At 40.3% G+C, this 19,838-nt stretch overlaps 12 non-coding genes across 12 annotated transcripts; all 12 read right to left on the reverse strand.

The window, feature by feature from the left end:
- Positions 1-4,194: 4,194 nt before the first annotated feature.
- Positions 4,195-4,267, reverse strand: trnav-aac (transfer RNA valine (anticodon AAC)). Its single transcript has one exon. It is a non-coding gene; the product is annotated as a tRNA-Val (tRNA).
- A 1,138-nt stretch (positions 4,268-5,405) lies between these two features.
- On the reverse strand, positions 5,406-5,478 carry trnav-aac (transfer RNA valine (anticodon AAC)). Its single transcript has one exon. It is a non-coding gene; the product is annotated as a tRNA-Val (tRNA).
- A 1,138-nt stretch (positions 5,479-6,616) lies between these two features.
- On the reverse strand, positions 6,617-6,689 carry trnav-aac (transfer RNA valine (anticodon AAC)). The gene has a single exon. It is a non-coding gene; the product is annotated as a tRNA-Val (tRNA).
- A 1,138-nt stretch (positions 6,690-7,827) lies between these two features.
- Positions 7,828-7,900, reverse strand: trnav-uac (transfer RNA valine (anticodon UAC)). The gene has a single exon. It is a non-coding gene; the product is annotated as a tRNA-Val (tRNA).
- Positions 7,901-9,037: 1,137 nt separating this feature from the next.
- Positions 9,038-9,110, reverse strand: trnav-cac (transfer RNA valine (anticodon CAC)). The gene has a single exon. It is a non-coding gene; the product is annotated as a tRNA-Val (tRNA).
- A 2,391-nt stretch (positions 9,111-11,501) lies between these two features.
- On the reverse strand, positions 11,502-11,574 carry trnav-cac (transfer RNA valine (anticodon CAC)). The gene has a single exon. It is a non-coding gene; the product is annotated as a tRNA-Val (tRNA).
- A 1,138-nt stretch (positions 11,575-12,712) lies between these two features.
- On the reverse strand, positions 12,713-12,785 carry trnav-uac (transfer RNA valine (anticodon UAC)). Its single transcript has one exon. It is a non-coding gene; the product is annotated as a tRNA-Val (tRNA).
- Positions 12,786-13,923: 1,138 nt separating this feature from the next.
- trnav-uac (transfer RNA valine (anticodon UAC)) lies at positions 13,924-13,996 on the reverse strand. The gene has a single exon. It is a non-coding gene; the product is annotated as a tRNA-Val (tRNA).
- A 1,138-nt stretch (positions 13,997-15,134) lies between these two features.
- trnav-uac (transfer RNA valine (anticodon UAC)) lies at positions 15,135-15,207 on the reverse strand. The gene has a single exon. It is a non-coding gene; the product is annotated as a tRNA-Val (tRNA).
- A 1,138-nt stretch (positions 15,208-16,345) lies between these two features.
- On the reverse strand, positions 16,346-16,418 carry trnav-cac (transfer RNA valine (anticodon CAC)). Its single transcript has one exon. It is a non-coding gene; the product is annotated as a tRNA-Val (tRNA).
- Positions 16,419-17,555: 1,137 nt separating this feature from the next.
- trnav-cac (transfer RNA valine (anticodon CAC)) lies at positions 17,556-17,628 on the reverse strand. Its single transcript has one exon. It is a non-coding gene; the product is annotated as a tRNA-Val (tRNA).
- Positions 17,629-18,767: 1,139 nt separating this feature from the next.
- Positions 18,768-18,841, reverse strand: trnav-cac (transfer RNA valine (anticodon CAC)). Its single transcript has one exon. It is a non-coding gene; the product is annotated as a tRNA-Val (tRNA).
- Positions 18,842-19,838: the final 997 nt, after the last annotated feature.

The raw sequence follows: 19,838 nt of genomic DNA on the forward strand, positions 1-19,838 counted from the left end.
GCATGTACTCTGCACTAGGGCAGCATCATCCCCATCCACCTGCTTCAGGATTCAGTCTTTCTCACCATGGTGCTTGGCCAGGACCCCATCAATGGCTGTTCTCATGGGCTCTTTCCATCGACCGTGGTCCAAGACAAAAGCGTGACCTCCTGTCTTGATGGGCCTTGTGCGGGCAACACAGTAAGAAGCTGACTGGGGCAGTGGTGGTGTTGCTAGCAGAGGTGTGCATGGCAGATCTGAATGAGAGGCACGATACTCTTTTAATAACAAAGCGTTGACTATACACAAACCTAAACCGTGTGTGTTTGTGTGTGGAAATGAACCCTGATGACATTCCTGAATAGTGTACCATCTAAATAGCTGTGATGTATATTTTCAATTACAAAAATTTAGTTTTTACAGCTGTGGACCAAAACTGGTTTTATATAAGTGTAGGGTTAGTTGGTGGTATGTAATAGTGGTATATAAGTGTAGGGTTAATTGGTGGTATGTAATATGTAATAAGTAGTATGTAGTATGTAATACGTCTAGGGTTAGTTGGTGGTATGTAATAGTGGTATATAAGTGTAGGGTTAATTGGTGGTATGTAATATGTAATAAGTAGTATGTAGTATGTAATAAGTCTAGGGTTAGTTGGTGGTATGTAATAGCGGTGTAGTGTAGGGTTAATTGGTTGTATGTAGTATGTAATAGGTCTAGGGTTAGTTGGTGGTATGTAATAGCGGTGTAGTGTAGGGTTAATTGGTGGTATGTAGTATGTAATAAGTCTAGGGTTAGTTGGTGGTATGTAATAGCGGTGTAGTGTAGGGTTAATTGGTGGTATGTAGTATGTAATAAGTCTAGGGTTAGTTTGTGGTATGTAATAGCGGTGTAGTGTAGGGTTAATTGGTGGTATGTAGTATGTAATAAGTCTAGGGTTAGTTGGTGGTATGTAATAGCGGTGTAGTGTAGGGTTAATTGGTGGTATGTAGTATGTAATAAGTCTAGGGTTAGTTGGTGGTATGTAATAGCGGTGTAGTGTAGGGTTAATTGGTGGTATGTAATATGTAATAAGTCTAGGGTTAGTTGGTGGTATGTAATAGCGGTGTAGTGTAGGGTTAATTGGTGGTATGTAGTATGTAATAAGTCGAGGGTTAGTTGGTGGTATGTAATAGCGGTGTAGTGTAGGGTTAATTGGTGGTATGTAGTATGTAATAAGTCTAGGGTTAGTTGGTGGTATGTAATAGCGGTGTAGTGTAGGGTTAATTGGTGGTATGTAGTATGTAATAAGTCTAGGGTTAGTTGGTGGTATGTAATAGCGGTGTAGTGTAGGGTTAATTGGTGGTATGTAGTATGTAATAAGTCTAGGGTTAGTTGGTGGTATGTAATAGCGGTGTAGTGTAGGGTTAATTGGTGGTATGTAGTATGTAATAAGTCTAGGGTTAGTTGGTGGTATGTAATAGCGGTGTAGTGTAGGGTTAATTGGTGGTATGTAGTATGTAATAAGTCTAGGGTTAGTTTGTGGTATGTAATAGCGGTGTAGTGTAGGGTTAATTGGTGGTATGTAGTATGTAATAAGTCTAGGGTTAGTTGGTGGTATGTAATAGCGGTGTAGTGTAGGGTTAATTGGTGGTATGTAGTATGTAATAAGTCTAGGGTTAGTTGGTGGTATGTAATAGCGGTGTAGTGTAGGGTTAATTGGTGGTATGTAATATGTAATAAGTCTAGGGTTAGTTGGTGGTATGTAATAGCGGTGTAGTGTAGGGTTAATTGGTGGTATGTAGTATGTAATAAGTCTAGGGTTAGTTGGTGGTATGTAATAGCGGTGTAGTGTAGGGTTAATTGGTGGTATGTAGTATGTAATAAGTCTAGGGTTAGTTGGTGGTATGTAATAGCGGTGTAGTGTAGGGTTAATTGGTGGTATGTAGTATGTAATAAGTCTAGGGTTAGTTGGTGGTATGTAATAGCGGTGTAGTGTAGGGTTAATTGGTGGTATGTAGTATGTAATAAGTCTAGGGTTAGTTGGTGGTATGTAATAGCGGTGTAGTGGTGTAGTGTAGGGTTAATTGGTGGTTATGTAGTATGTAATAAGTCTAGGGTTAGTTTGGTGGTATGTAATAGCGGTGTAGTGTAGGGTTAATTGGTGGTATGTAGTATGTAATAAGTCTAGGGTTAGTTGGTGGTATGTAATAGCGGTGTAGTGTAGGGTTAATTGGTGGTATGTAGTATGTAATAAGTCTAGGGTTAGTTGGTGGTATGTAATAGCGGTGTAGTGTAGGGTTAATTGGTGGTATGTAGTATGTAATAAGTCTAGGGTTAGTTGGTGGTATGTAATAGCGGTGTAGTGTAGGGTTAATTGGTGGTATGTAGTATGTAATAAGTCTAGGTTAGTTGGTGGTATGTAATAGCGGTGTAGTGTAGGGTTAATTGGTGGTATGTAGTATGTAATAAGTCTAGGGTTAGTTGGTGGTATGTAATAGCGGTGTAGTGTAGGGTTAATTGGTGGTATGTAATATGTAATAAGTCTTGGGTTAGTTGGTGGTATGTAATAGCGGTGTAGTGTAGGGTTAATTGGTGGTATGTAGTATGTAATAAGTCTAGGGTTAGTTGGTGGTATGTAATAGCGGTGTAGTGTAGGGTTAATTGGTGGTATGTAGTATGTAATAAGTCTAGGGTTAGTTGGTGGTATGTAATAGCGGTGTAGTGTAGGGTTAGTTGGTGGTATGTAATATGTAATAAGTCTAGGGTTAGTTGGTGGTATGTAATAGCGGTGTAGTGTAGGGTTAATTGGTGGTATGTAGTATGTAATAAGTCTAGGGTTAGTTGGTGGTATGTAATAGCGGTGTAGTGTAGGGTTAATTGGTGGTATGTAGTATGTAATAAGTCTAGGGTTAGTTGGTGGTATGTAATAGCGGTGTAGTGTAGGGTTAATTGGTGTATGTAGTATGTAATAAGTCTAGGGTTAGTTGGTGGTATGTAATAGCGGTGTAGTGTAGGGTTAATTGGTGGTATGTAGTATGTAATAAGTCTAGGGTTAGTTGGTGGTATGTAATAGCGGTGTAGTGTAGGGTTAATTGGTGGTATGTAGTATGTAATAAGTCTAGGGTTAGTTGGTGGTATGTAATAGCGGTGTAGTGTAGGGTTAATTGGTGGTATGTAGTATGTAATAAGTCTAGGGTTAGTTGGTGGTATGTAATAGCGGTGTAGTGTAGTATGGTTAGTTGGTGGTATGTAATAGCGGTGTAGTGTAGGGTTAATTGGTGGTATGTAGTATGTAATAAGTCTAGGGTTAGTTGGTGGTATGTAATAGCGGTGTAGTGTAGGGTTAGTGGTGGTATGTAGTATGTAATAAGTCTAGGGTTAGTTGGTGGTATGTAATAGCGGTGTAGTGTAGGGTTAATTGGTGGTATGTAGTATGTAATAAGTCTAGGGTTAGTTGGTGGTATGTAATAGCGGTGTAGTGTAGGGTTAGTTGGTGGTACAATTTTTCCTTTCCCCCTTCCTTCTTTTTTGTGTATCACTAAATCTAATGTGATTTATCACACACTACCGCAGAGTAGATGACCGCATGCACAAACAAAATGTGCGAACACCATGATACCAAAGAAGAAGACCCTATGGAGAAAGATGTCAGGTGCACAACCGCAGGTGAGTTCTAGAAAGGTATGATTACACCTCATAGGATTGGGGGTTTCAAATATACGGACGGGGACGGGAGGTTGATAGGCGTCAAGTACAAAAATAAAAAAACGTATTTCAGTAGCTAATGAGGAAGGACTTGTGGAAAAGTTGAAGAAACAAAGGGGAGAAAACCTGGGAAAAAGGAGGAGTGCTACAGCCGTTCGAAAGGTGAAACTGACAAGGAGAAGACGGGGGAAAGGTCGAGGGTACAAGTTAAACCTTCGGAAAATGGTTCCAATCATTTTTCCACCCTTCATGTTCCCCACAGGGGATTTTAAAAACACTTAAAATAAGGGCTGTGTTTCTTGTCGGCTTACCCTGGAGTGGTAAACTATTTGAATCATTATGGACCTCAGACCACACATAGCAGGAATATATTCAGAGCGCCCAAGCTAGGCACACATGCAGAATGCGTTACCCGACAAAAAAGGTAAGTCTGAATACCAAATACTGAGAAGTGCGAAGGAAAAGCATGAATTCGAAATTGGGACCGAGCCCTTAGTGAATAGGCTTACTGTCCAATTTGTTAAAAATTGTTTCCGCACGGTTTCGAACCGGGGACCTTTCGCGTGTTAGGCGAACGTGATAACCACTACACTACGGAAACCTGATGACCAGACTACTAAGGGTGTGGCTGACTTTGGCGGGGTGGGACATTTATCGTTCTCAGAACCTATTGAAAATCTGAAATTACTTAGTCCATTAATTAAGCAATAAGGCTTGAGAAGCCGGGAATTATGAGGTATTTTTAAAATATCTGTTTTATTAATAAAAACGATATGTTATCGCTTTGTCATTATGGGGCATTGTGTGTAGATAGATTTTATTTTATTTCGTCCATTTTAGTATAAGTCTGTAATGTAACAAAATGTGGAAAAAAGTAAGGGGTCTGAAAACTTTCCGAATGCACTGTACCTATGCAGGCTAGCTTCTATTCCTTTGCTAGCCAGCCAACTAAATCTATCACACAATCACATCAAGCAGCTGAAATGACAGAAAACGATCTACATTTTTGTTTGTTTTACCTTGGATTATATTGCCATTTCTTTGGATATATCCATTACAATGACCCTGATAAATGCATTTGCCTGGCTCAGAGAAGCTGTCAGTCTGTTCACATTCATACAGATCGCACGGTGGAGGTCCCCAAAAAAACGGCAACATTGATCCACAGGTCGGAGAGGTAGACAGCAAGGTTTAGATAAACCACAACTGTTTCAAACCAAATGCTAGCCTCTGGGCATTGGGAAATATTGAATATGACCTTTCGCGTGTGAGGCGAACGTGATAACCACTACACTACTGAAACTACAATACAAAAAGAGGAAGTCGTGGAAAATATTAGGAATGCCCACAAGACTACCTCACATAATATCCCAAAGTGAGTACCACAGAAAGAGCCACAATACCCATTAAAAACTAGCGGTCAAACAGGAAAATGGTTCCAATCATTTTTCCACCCTTCATGTTCCCCACAGGGGATTTTAAAAACACTTAAAATAAGGGCTGTGTTTCTTGTCGGCTTACCCTGGAGTGGTAAACTATTTGAATCATTATGGACCTCAGACCACACATAGCAGGAATATATTCAGAGCGCCCAAGCTAGCCACACATGCAGAGTGCGTTACGCGACAAAAAAGGTAAGTCTGAATACCAAATACTGAGAAGTGCGAAGGAAAAGCATGAATTCCGAAATTGGGACCGAGCCCTAAGTGAATAGGCTTACTGTCCAATTTGTTAAAAATTGTTTCCGCACGGTCTCGAACCGGGGACCTTTCGCGTGTTAGGCGAACGTGATAACCACTACACTACGGAAACCTGATGAGTGGAATACTAAGGGTGTGGCTGACTTTGGCTGGGTGGGGCATTTATCGCTCTCAGAACCAATTGAAAATCAGAAATTACTTAGTCCATTAATTAAGCAATAAGGCTTGAGAAGCCGGGAATTATGAGGTATTTTTAAAATATTTGTTTGATTAATAAAAACTATATGTTATTGCTTTGTCATTATGGGGTATTGTGTGTAGATAGATTTTATTTTATTTCATCCATTTTAGTATAAGTCTGTAACGTAACAAAATGTGGAAAAAAGTAAGGGGCCTGAAAACTTTCCGAATGCACTGTACCTATGCAGGCTAGCTTCTTTTCCTTTGCTAGCCAGCCAACTAAATCTATCACACAATCACATCAAGCAGCTGAAATGACAGAAAACGATCTACATTTTTGTTTGTTTTACCTTGGATTATATTGCCATTTCTTTGGATATATCCATTACAATGACCCTGATAAATGCATTTGCCTGGCTCAGAGAAGCTGTCAGTCTGTTCACATTCATACAGATCGCACGGTGGAGGTCCCCAAAAAAACGGCAACATTGATCCACAGGCCGGAGAGGTAGACAGCAAGGTTTAGATAAACCACAACTGTTTCAAACCAAATGCTAGCCTCTGGGCATTGGGAAATATTGAATATGACCTTTCGCGTGTGAGGCGAACGTGATAACCACTACACTACTGAAACTACAATACAAAAAGAGGAAGTCGTGGAAAATATTAGGAATGCCCACAAGTTTACCTCACATAATATCCCAAAGTGAGTACCACAGAAAGAGCCATAATACCCATTAAAAACTAGCGGTCAAACAGGAAAATGGTTCCAATCATTTTTCCACCCTTCATGTTCCCCACAGGGGATTTTAAAAACACTTAAAATAAGGGCTGTGTTTCTTGTCGGCTTACCCTGGACTGGTAAACTATTTGAATCATTATGGACCTCAGACCACACGAAGCAGGAATATATTCAGAGCGCCCAAGCTAGCCACACATGCAGAGTGCGTTACGCGACAAAAAAGGTAAGTCTGAATACCAAATACTGAGAAGTGCGAAGGAAAAGCATGAATTCCGAAATTGGGACCAAGCCCTAAGTGAATAGGCTTACTGTCCAATTTGTTAAAAATTGTTTCCGCCCGGTCTCGAACCAGGGACCTTTCGCGTGTTAGGCGAACGTGATAACCACTACACTACGGAAACCTGATGAGTGGAATACTAAGGGTGTGGCTGACTTTGGCTGGGTGGGGCATTTATCGCTCTCAGAACCAATTGAAAATCAGAAATTACTTAGTCCATTAATTAAGCAATAAGGCTTGAGAAGCCGGGAATTATGAGGTATTTTTAAAATATTTGTTTGATTAATAAAAACTATATGTTATTGCTTTGTCATTATGGGGTATTGTGTGTAGATAGATTTTATTTTATTTCATCCATTTTAGTATAAGTCTGTAACGTAACAAAATGTGGAAAAAAGTAAGGGGCCTGAAAACTTTCCGAATGCACTGTACCTATGCAGGCTAGCTTATTTTCCTTTGCTAGCCAGCCAACTAAATCTATCACACAATCACATCAAGCAGCTGAAATGACAGAAAACGATCTACATTTTTGTTTGTTTTACCTTGGATTATATTGCCATTTCTTTGGATATATCCATTACAATGACCCTGATAAATGAATTTGCCTGGCTCAGAGAAGCTGTCAGTCTGTTCACATTCATACAGATCGCACGGTGGAGGTCCCCAAAAAACGGCAACATTGATCCACAGGCCGGAGAGGTAGACAGCAAGGTTTAGATAAACCACAACTGTTTCAAACCAAATGCTAGCCTCTGGGCATTGGGAAATATTGAATATGACCTTTCGCGTGTGAGGCGAACGTGATAACCACTACACTACTGAAACTACAATACAAAAAGAGGAAGTCGTGGAAAATATTAGGAATGCCCACAAGACTTACCTCACATAATATCCCAAATTGAGTACCACAGAAAGAGCCATAATACCCATTAAAAACTAGCGGTCAAACAGGAAAATGGTTCCAATAATTTTTCCACCCTTCATGTTCCCCACAGGGGATTTTAAAAACACTTAAAATAAGGGCTGTGTTTCTTGTCGGCTTACCCTGGAGTGGTAAACTATTTGAATCATTATGGACCTCAGACCACACGTAGCAGGAATATATTCAGAGCGCCCAAGCTAGCCACACATGCAGAATGAGTTACGCGACAAAATAGGTAAGTCTGAATACCAAATACTGAGAAGTGCGAAGGAAAAGCATGAATTCCAAAATTGGGACAGAGCCCTTAGTGAATAGGCTTACTGTCCAATTTGTTCAAATTTGTTTCAGCCCGGTTTCGAACCGGGGACCTTTCGCGTGTAAGGCGAACGTGATAACCACTACACTACGGAAACCTAATGAGTGGAATACTAAGGGTGTGGCTGACTTTGGCGGGGTGGAACATTTATCGTTCTCAGAACCTATTAAAGATCTGAAATTACTTAGTCCATTAATTAAGCAATAAGGCTTGAGAAGCCGGAAATTATGAGGTATTTTTAAAATATTTTTTTTATTAATAAAAACGATATGTTATCGCTTTGTCATTATGGGGCATTGTGTGTAGATAGATTTTATTTTATTTCGTCCATTTTAGTATAAGTCTGTAATGTAACAAAATGTGGAAAAAAGTAAGGGGTCTGAAAACTTTCCGAATGCACTGTACCTATGCAGGCTAGCTTCTATTCCTTTGCTAGCCAGCCAACTAAATCTATCACACAATCACATCAAGCAGCTGAAATGACAGAAAACGATCTACATTTTTGTTTGTTTTACCTTGGATTATATTGCCATTTCTTTGGATATATCCATTACAATGACCCTGATAAATGCATTTGCCTGGCTCAGAGAAGCTGTCAGTCTGTTCACATTCATACAGATCGCACGGTGGAGGTCCCCAAAAAACGGCAACATTGATCCACAGGTCGGAGAGGTAGACAGCAAGGTTTAGATAAACCACAACTGTTTCAAACCAAATGCTAGCCTCTGGGCATTGGGAAATATTGAATATGACCTTTCGCGTGTGAGGCGAACGTGATAACCACTACACTACTGAAACTACAATACAAAAAGAGGAAGTCGTGGAAAATATTAGGAATGCCCACAAGACTCCCTCACATAATATCCCAAATTGAGTACCACAGAAAGAGCCATAATACCCATTAAAAACTAGCGGTCAAACAGGAAAATGGTTCCAATCATTTTTCCACCCTTCATGTTCCCCACAGGGGATTTTAAAAACACTTAAAATAAGGGCTGTGTTTCTTGTCGGCTTACCCTGGAGTGGTAAACTATTTGAATCATTATGGACCTCAGACCACACGTAGCAGGAATATATTCAGAGCGCCCAAGCTAGCCACACATGCAGAATGCGTTACGCGACAAAAAAGGTAAGTCTGAATACCAAATACTGAGAAGTGCGAAGGAAAAGCATGAATTCCGAAATTGGGACCGAGCCCTTAGTGAATAGGCTTACTGTCCAATTTGTTCAAATTTGTTTCCGCCCGGTTTCGAACCGGGGACCTTTCGCGTGTGAGGCGAACGTGATAACCACTACACTACGGAAACCTAATGAGTGGAATACTAAGGGTGTGGCTGACTTTGGCGGGGTGGGACATTTATCGTTCTCAGAACCTATTGAAAATCTGAAATTACTTAGTCCATTAATTAAGCAATAAGGCTTGAGAAGCCGGGAATTATGAGGTATTTTTAAAATATCTGTTTTATTAATAAAAACGATATGTTATCGCTTTGTCATTATGGGGCATTGTGTGTAGATAGATTTTATTTTATTTCGTCCATTTTAGTATAAGTCTGTAATGTAACAAAATGTGGAAAAAAGTAAGGGGTCTGAAAACTTTCCGAATGCACTGTACCTATGCAGGCTAGCTTCTATTCCTTTGCTAGCCAGCCAACTAAATCTATCACACAATCACATCAAGCAGCTGAAATGACAGAAAACGATCTACATTTTTGTTTGTTTTACCTTGGATTATATTGCCATTTCTTTGGATATATCCATTACAATGACCCTGATAAATGCATTTGCCTGGCTCAGAGAAGCTGTCAGTCTGTTCACATTCATACAGATCGCACGGTGGAGGTCCCCAAAAAAACGGCAACATTGATCCACAGGTCGGAGAGGTAGACAGCAAGGTTTAGATAAACCACAACTGTTTCAAACCAAATGCTAGCCTCTGGGCATTGGGAAATATTGAATATGACCTTTCGCGTGTGAGGCGAACGTGATAACCACTACACTACTGAAACTACAATACAAAAAGAGGAAGTCGTGGAAAATATTAGGAATGCCCACAAGACTCCCTCACATAATATCCCAAATTGAGTACCACAGAAAGAGCCATAATACCCATTAAAAACTAGCGGTCAAACAGGAAAATGGTTCCAATCATTTTTCCACCCTTCATGTTCCCCACAGGGGATTTTAAAAACACTTAAAATAAGGGCTGTGTTTCTTGTCGGCTTACCCTGGAGTGGTAAACTATTTGAATCATTATGGACCTCAGACCACACGTAGCAGGAATATATTCAGAGCGCCCAAGCTAGCCACACATGCAGAATGCGTTACGCGACAAAAAAGGTAAGTCTGAATACCAAATACTGAGAAGTGCGAAGGAAAAGCATGAATTCCAAAATTGGGACCGAGCCCTTAGTGAATAGGCTTACTGTCCAATTTGTTCAAATTTGTTTCCGCCTGGGGACCTTTCGCGTGTGAGGCGAACGTGATAACCACTACACTACGGAAACCTAATGAGTGGAATACTAAGGGTGTGGCTGACTTTGGCGGGGTGGGACATTTATCGTTCTCAGAACCTATTGAAAATCTGAAATTACTTAGTCCATTAATTAAGCAATAAGGCTTGAGAAGCCGGGAATTATGAGGTATTTTTAAAATATCTGTTTTATTAATAAAAACGATATGTTATCGCTTTGTCATTATGGGGCATTGTGTGTAGATAGATTTTATTTTATTTCGTCCATTTTAGTATAAGTCTGTAATGTAACAAAATGTGGAAAAAGTAAGGGGTCTGAAAACTTTCCGAATGCACTGTACCTATGCAGGCTAGCTTCTATTCCTTTGCTAGCCAGCCAACTAAATCTATCACACAATCACATCAAGCAGCTGAAATGACAGAAAACGATCTACATTTTTGTTTGTTTTACCTTGGATTATATTGCCATTTCTTTGGATATATCCATTACAATGACCCTGATAAATGCATTTGCCTGGCTCAGAGAAGCTGTCAGTCTGTTCACATTCATACAGATCGCACGGTGGAGGTCCCCAAAAAACGGCAACATTGATCCACAGGTCGGAGAGGTAGACAGCAAGGTTTAGATAAACCACAACTGTTTCAAACCAAATGCTAGCCTCTGGGCATTGGGAAATATTGAATATGACCTTTCGTATGGGTGGCGTGAACCCACTACCCGTGGCTAACGTGATAACCACTACTATGGAATATGACGCGTGTACGTGATAACCACTACACTACTGAAACTACAATACAAAAAGAGGAAGTCGTGGAAAATATTAGGAATGCCCACAAGACTCCCTCACATAATATCCCAAATTGAGTACCACAGAAAGAGCCATAATACCCATTAGAAACTAGCGGTCAAACAGGAAAATGGTTCCAATCATTTTTCCACCCTTCATGTTCCCCACAGGGGATTTTAAAAACACTTCAAATAAGGGCTGTGTTTCTTGTCGGCTTACCCTGGAGTGGTAAACTATTTGAATCATTATGGACCTCAGACCACACGTAGCAGGAATATATTCAGAGCGCCCAAGCTAGCCACACATGCAGAATGCGTTACGCGACAAAAAAGGTAAGTCTGAATACCAAATACTGAGAAGTGCGAAGGAAAAGCATGAATTCCAAAATTGGGACAGAGCCCTTAGTGAATAGGCTTACTGTCCAATTTGTTCAAATTTGTTTCCGCCCGGTTTCGAACCGGGGACCTTTCGCGTGTGAGGCGAACGTGATAACCACTACACTACGGAAACCTAATGAGTGGAATACTAAGGGTGTGGCTGACTTTGGCGGGGTGGGACATTTATCGTTCTCAGAACCTATTGAAAATCTGAAATTACTTAGTCCATTAATTAAGCAATAAGGCTTGAGAAGCCGGGAATTATGAGGTATTTTTTAAATATTTGTTTTATTAATAAAAACGATATGTTATCGCTTTGTCATTATGGGGCATTGTGTGTAGATAGATTTTATTTTATTTCGTCCATTTTAGTATAAGTCTGTAATGTAACAAAATGTGGAAAAAAGTAAGGGGTCTGAAAACTTTCCGAATGCACTGTACCTATGCAGGCTAGCTTCTATTCCTTTGCTAGCCAGCCAACTAAATCTATCACACAATCACATCAAGCAGCTGAAATGACAGAAAACGATCTACATTTTTGTTTGTTTTACCTTGGATTATATTGCCATTTCTTTGGATATATCCATTACAATGACCCTGATAAATGCATTTGCCTGGCTCAGAGAAGCTGTCAGTCTGTTCACATTCATACAGATCGCACGGTGGAGGTCCCCCAAAAAACGGCAACATTGATCCACAGGTCGGAGAGGTAGACAGCAAGGTTTAGATAAACCACAACTGTTTCAAACCAAATGCTAGCCTCTGGGCATTGGGAAATATTGAATATGACCTTTCGCGTGTGAGGCGAACGTGATAACCACTACACTACTGAAACTACAATACAAAAAGAGGAAGTCGTGGAAAATATTAGGAATGCCCACAAGACTACCTCACATAATATCCCAAATTGAGTACCACAGAAAGAGCCATAATACCCATTAAAAACTAGCGGTCAAACAGGAAAATGGTTCCAATCATTTTTCCACCCTTCATGTTCCCCACAGGGGATTTTAAAAACACTTAAAATAAGGGCTGTGTTTCTTGTCGGCTTACCCTGGAGTGGTAAACTATTTGAATCATTATGGACCTCAGACCACACGTAGCAGGAATATATTCAGAGCGCCCAAGCTAGCCACACATGCAGAATGCGTTACGCGACAAAAAAGGTAAGTCTGAATACCAAATACTGAGAAGTGCGAAGGAAAAGCATGAATTCCAAAATTGGGACCGAGCCCTTAGTGAATAGGCTTACTGTCCAATTTGGACAAATTAGTTTCCGCCCGGTTTCGAACCGGGGACCTTTCACGTGTAAGGCGAACGTGATAACCACTACACTACGGAAACCTAATGAGTGGAATACTAAGGGTGTGGCTGACTTTGGCGGGGTGGGACATTTATCGTTCTCAGAACCTATTGAAAATCTGAAATTACTTAGTCCATTAATTAAGCAATAAGGCTTGAGAAGCCGGGAATTATGAGGTATTTTTTAAATATTTGTTTTATTAATAAAAACGATATGTTATCGCTTTGTCATTATGGGGCATTGTGTGTAGATAGATTTTATTTTATTTCGTCCATTTTAGTATAAGTCTGTAATGTAACAAAATGTGGAAAAAAGTAAGGGGTCTGAAACCTTTCCGAATGCACTGTACCTATGCAGGCTAGCTTCTATTCCTTTGCTAGCCAGCCAACTAAATCTATCACACAATCACATCAAGCAGCTGAAATGACAGAAAACGATCTACATTTTTGTTTGTTTTACCTTGGATTATATTGCCATTTCTTTGGATATATCCATTACAATGACCCTGATAAATGCATTTGCCTGGCTCAGAGAAGCTGTCAGTCTGTTCACATTCATACAGATCGCACGGTGGAGGTCCCCCAAAAAACGGCAACATTGATCCACAGGTCGGAGAGGTAGACAGCAAGGTTTAGATAAACCACAACTGTTTCAAACCAAATGCTAGCCTCTGGGCATTGGGAAATATTGAATATGACCTTTCGCGTGTGAGGCGAACGTGATAACCACTACACTACTGAAACTACAATACAAAAAGAGGAAGTCGTGGAAAATATTAGGAATGCCCACAAGACTACCTCACATAATATCCCAAATTGAGTACCACAGAAAGAGCCATAATACCCATTAAAAACTAGCGGTCAAACAGGAAAATGGTTCCAATCATTTTTCCACCCTTCATGTTCCCCACAGGGGATTTTAAAAACACTTCAAATAAGGGCTGTGTTTCTTGTCGGCTTACCCTGGAGTGGTAAACTATTTGAATCATTATGGACCTCAGACCACACGTAGCAGGAATATATTCAGAGCGCCCAAGCTAGCCACACATGCAGAATGCGTTACGCGACAAAAAAGGTAAGTCTGAATACCAAATACTGAGAAGTGCGAAGGAAAAGCATGAATTCCAAAAATGGGACCGAGCCCTTAGTGAATAGGCTTACTGTCCAATTTGGACAAATTAGTTTCCGCCCAGTTTCGAACCGGGGACCTTTCGCTTGTAAGGCGAACGTGATAACCACTACACTACGGAAACCTAATGAGTGGAATACTAATGGTGTGGCTGACTTTGGCGGGATGGGACATTTATCGTTCTCAGAACCTGTTGAAAATCTGAAATTACTTAGTCCATTAATTAAGCAATAAGGCTTGAGAAGCCGGGAATTATGAGGTATTTTTAAAATATCTGTTTTATTAATAAAAACGATATGTTATCGCTTTGTCATTATGGGGCATTGTGTGTAGATAGATTTTATTTTATTTCGTCCATTTTAGTATAAGTCTGTAATGTAACAAAATGTGGAAAAAAGTAAGGGGTCTGAAACCTTTCCGAATGCACTGTACCTATGCAGGCTAGCTTCTATTCCTTTGCTAGCCAGCCAACTAAATCTATCACACAATCACATCAAGCAGCTGAAATGACAGAAAACGATCTACATTTTTGTTTGTTTTACCTTGGATTATATTGCCATTTCTTTGGATATATCCATTACAATGACCCTGATAAATGCATTTGCCTGGCTCAGAGAAGCTGTCAGTCTGTTCACATTCATACAGATCGCACGGTGGAGGTCCCCAAAAAAACGGCAACATTGATCCACAGGTCGGAGAGGTAGACAGCAAGGTTTAGATAAACCACAACTGTTTCAAACCAAATGCTAGCCTCTGGGCATTGGGAAATATTGAATATGACCTTTCGCGTGTGAGGCGAACGTGATAACCACTACACTACTGAAACTACAATACAAAAAGAGGAAGTCGTGGAAAATATTAGGAATGCCCACAAGACTACCTCACATAATATCCCAAATTGAGTACCACAGAAAGAGCCATAATACCCATTAAAAACTAGCGGTCAAACAGGAAAATGGTTCCAATCATTTTTCCACCCTTCATGTTCCCCACAGGGGATTTTAAAAACACTTAAAATAAGGGCTGTGTTTCTTGTCGGCTTACCCTGGAGTGGTAAACTATTTGAATCATTATGGACCTCAGACCACACGTAGCAGGAATATATTCAGAGCGCCCAAGCTAGCCACACATGCAGAATGCGTTACGCGACAAAAAAGGTAAGTCTGAATACCAAATACTGAGAAGTGCGAAGGAAAAGCATGAATTCCAAAATTGGGACCGAGCCCTTAGTGAATAGGCTTACTGTCCAATTTGGACAAATTAGTTTCCGCCCGGTTTCGAACCGGGGACCTTTCGCGTGTAAGGCGAACGTGATAACCACTACACTACGGAAACCTAATGTGTGGAATACTAATGGTGTGGCTGACTTTGGCGGGGTGGGACATTTATCGTTCTCAGAACCTGTTGAAAATCTGAAATTACTTAGTCCATTAATTAAGCAATAAGGCTTGAGAAGCCGGGAATTATGAGGTATTTTTAAAATATCTGTTTTATTAATAAAAACGATATGTTATCGCTTTGTCATTATGGGGCATTGTGTGTAGATAGATTTTATTTTATTTCGTCCATTTTAGTATAAGTCTGTAATGTAACAAAATGTGGAAAAAAGTAAGGGGTCTGAAACCTTTCCGAATGCACTGTACCTATGCAGGCTAGCTTCTATTCCTTTGCTAGCCAGCCAACTAAATCTATCACACAATCACATCAAGCAGCTGAAATGACAGAAAACGATCTACATTTTTGTTTGTTTTACCTTGGATTATATTGCCATTTCTTTGGATATATCCATTACAATGACCCTGATAAATGCATTTGCCTGGCTCAGAGAAGCTGTCAGTCTGTTCACATTCATACAGATCGCACGGTGGAGGTCCCCAAAAAAACGGCAACATTGATCCACAGGTCGGAGAGGTAGACAGCAAGGTTTAGATAAACCACAACTGTTTCAAACCAAATGCTAGCCTCTGGGCATTGGGAAATATTGAATATGACCTTTCGCGTGTGAGGCGAACGTGATAACCACTACACTACTGAAACTACAATACAAAAAGAGGAAGTCGTGGAAAATATTAGGAATGCCCACAAGTTTACCTCACATAATATCCCAAAGTGAGTACCACAGAAAGAGCCATAATACCCATTAAAAACTAGCGGTCAAACAGGAAAATGGTTCCAATCATTTTTCCACCCTTCATGTTCCCCACAGGGGATTTTAAAAACACTTAAAATAAGGGCTGTGTTTCTTGTCGGCTTACCCTGGAGTGGTAAACTATTTGAATCATTATGGACCTCAGACCACACGTAGCAGGAATATATTCAGAGCGCCCAAGCTAGCCACACATGCAGAATGCGTTACGCGACAAAAAAGGTAAGTCTGAATACCAAATACTGAGAAGTGCGAAGGAAAAGCATGAATTCCAAAATTGGGACCGAGCCCTTAGTGAATAGGCTTACTGTCCAATTTGTTCAAATTTGTTTCCGCCCGGTTTCGAACCGGGGACCTTTCGCGTGTGAGGCGAACGTGATAACCACTACACTACGGAAACCTAATGAGTGGAATACTAAGGGTGTGGCTGACTTTGGCGGGGTGGGACATTTATCGTTCTCAGAACCTATTGAAAATCTGAAATTACTTAGTCCATTAATTAAGCAATAAGGCTTGAGAAGCCGGGAATTATGAGGTATTTTTAAAATATTTGTTTTATTAATAAAAACGATATGTTATCGCTTTGTCATTATGGGGCATTGTGTGTAGATAGATTTTATTTTATTTCGTCCATTTTAGTATAAGTCTGTAATGTAACAAAATGTGGAAAAAGTAAGGGGTCTGAAAACTTTCCGAATGCACTGTACCTATGCAGGCTAGCTTCTATTCCTTTGCTAGCCAGCCAACTAAATCTATCACACAATCACATCAAGCAGCTGAAATGACAGAAAACGATCTACATTTTTGTTTGTTTTACCTTGGATTATATTGCCATTTCTTTGGATATATCCATTACAATGACCCTGATAAATGCATTTGCCTGGCTCAGAGAAGCTGTCAGTCTGTTCACATTCATACAGATCGCACGGTGGAGGTCCCCAAAAAAACGGCAACATTGATCCACAGGTCGGAGAGGTAGACAGCAAGGTTTAGATAAACCACAACTGTTTCAAACCAAATGCTAGCCTCTGGGCATTGGGAAATATTGAATATGACCTTTCGCGTGTGAGGCGAACGTGATAACCACTACACTACTGAAACTACAATACAAAAAGAGGATGTCGTGGAAAATATTAGGAATGCCCACAAGTTTACCTCACATAATATCCCAAAGTGAGTACCACAGAAAGAGCCATAATACCCATTAAAAACTAGCGGTCAAACAGGAAAATGGTTCCAATCATTTTTCCACCCTTCATGTTCCCCACAGGGGATTTTAAAAACACTTAAAATAAGGGCTGTGTTTCTTGTCGGCTTACCCTGGACTGGTAAACTATTGGAATCATTATGGACCTCAGACCACACGTAGCAGGAATATTTTCAGAGCACCCAAGCTAGCCACACATGCAGAGTGCGTTACGCGACAAAAAAGGTAAGTCTGAATACCAAATACTGAGAAGTGCGAAGGAAAAGCGTGAATTCCGAAATTGGGACCGAGCCCTAAGTGAATAGGCTTACTGTCCAATTTGTTCAAATTTGTTTCCGCCCGGTTTCGAACCGGGGACCTTTCGCGTGTGAGGCGAACGTGATAACCACTACACTACGGAAACCTAATGAGTGGAATACTAAGGGTGTGGCTGACTTTGGCGGGGTGGGACATTTATCGTTCTCAGAACCTATTGAAAATCTGAAATTACTTAGTCCATTAATTAAGCAATAAGGCTTGAGAAGCCGGGAATTATGAGGTATTTTTAAAATATTTGTTTTATTAATAAAAACGATATGTTATCGCTTTGTCATTATGGGGCATTGTGTGTAGATAGATTTTATTTTATTTCGTCCATTTTAGTATAAGTCTGTAATGTAACAAAATGTGGAAAAAAGTAAGGGGTCTGAAAACTTTCCGAATGCACTGTACCTATGCAGGCTAGCTTCTATTCCTTTGCTAGCCAGCCAACTAAATCTATCACACAATCACATCAAGCAGCTGAAATGACAGAAAACGATCTACATTTTTGTTTGTTTTACCTTGGATTATATTGCCATTTCTTTGGATATATCCATTACAATGACCCTGATAAATGCATTTGCCTGGCTCAGAGAAGCTGTCAGTCTGTTCACATTCATACAGATCGCACGGTGGAGGTCCCCAAAAAAACGGCAACATTGATCCACAGGTCGGAGAGGTAGACAGCAAGGTTTAGATAAACCACAACTGTTTCAAACCAAATGCTAGCCTCTGGGCATTGGGAAATATTGAATATGACCTTTCGCGTGTGAGGCGAACGTGATAACCACTACACTACTGAAACTACAATACAAAAAGAGGAAGTCGTGGAAAATATTAGGAATGCCCACAAGACTACCTCACATAATATCCCAAAGTGAGTACCACAGAAAGAGACATAATACCCATTAAAAACTAGCGGTCAAACAGGAAAATGGTTCCAATCATTTTTCCACCCTTCATGTTCCCCACAGGGGATTTTAAAAACACTTAAAATGAGGGCTGTGTTTCTTGTCGGCTTACCCTGGAGTGGTAAACTATTTGAATCATTATGGACCTCAGACCACACGTAGCAGGAATATATTCAGAGCGCCCAAGCTAGCCACACATGCAGAATGCGTTACGCGACTAAAAAAGGTAAGTCTGAATACCAATTACTGAGAAGTGCAAAGAAAAAGCATGAATTCCAAAATTGGGACAGAGCCCTGAGTGAATAGGCTTACTGTCCAATTTGTTCAAATTTGTTTCCGCCCGGTTTCGAACCGGGGACCTTTCGCGTGTGAGGCGAACGTGATAACCACTACACTACGGAAAACTAATGAGTGGAATACTAAGGGTGTGGCTGACTTTGGCGGGGTGGGACATTTATCGTTCTCAGAACCTATTGAAAATCTGAAATTACTTAGTCCATTAATTAAGCAATAAGGCTTGAGAAGCCGGGAATTATGAGGTATTTTTAAAATATCTGTTTTATTAATAAAAACGATATGTTATCGCTTTGTCATTATGGGGCATTGTGTGTAGATAGATTTTATTTTATTTCGTCCATTTTAGTATAAGTCTGTAATGTAACAAAATGTGGAAAAAAGTAAGGGGTCTGAAAACTTTCCGAATGCACTGTACCTATGCAGGCTAGCTTCTATTCCTTTGCTAGCCAGCCAACTAAATCTATCACACAATCACATCAAGCAGCTGAAATGACAGAAAACGATCTACATTTTTGTTTGTTTTACCTTGGATTATATTGCCATTTCTTTGGATATATCCATTACAATGACCCTGATAAATGCATTTGCCTGGCTCAGAGAAGCTGTCAGTCTGTTCACATTCATACAGATCGCACGGTGGAGGTCCCCAAAAAAACGGCAACATTGATCCACAGGTCGGAGAGGTAGACAGCAAGGTTTAGATAAACCACAACTGTTTCAAACCAAATGCTAGCCTCTGGGCATTGGGAAATATTGAATATGACCTTTCGCGTGTGAGGCGAACGTGATAACCACTACACTACTGAAACTACAATACAAAAAGAGGAAGTCGTGGAAAATATTAGGAATGCCCACAAGACTCCCTCACATAATATCCCAAATTGAGTACCACAGAAAGAGCCATAATACCCATTAAAAACTAGCGGTCAAACAGGAAAATGGTTCCAATCATTTTTCCACCCTTCATGTTCCCCACAGGGGATTTTAAAAACACTTAAAATAAGGGCTGTGTTTCTTGTCGGCTTACCCTGGAGTGGTAAACTATTTGAATCATTATGGACCTCAGACCACTTGTTTCCGCCCGGTTTCGAACCGGGGACCTTTC

Source organism: Oncorhynchus keta, chromosome 23 (genome assembly GCF_023373465.1).
Source record: "Oncorhynchus keta strain PuntledgeMale-10-30-2019 chromosome 23, Oket_V2, whole genome shotgun sequence".
Lineage (NCBI taxonomy): Eukaryota > Metazoa > Chordata > Actinopteri > Salmoniformes > Salmonidae > Oncorhynchus > Oncorhynchus keta.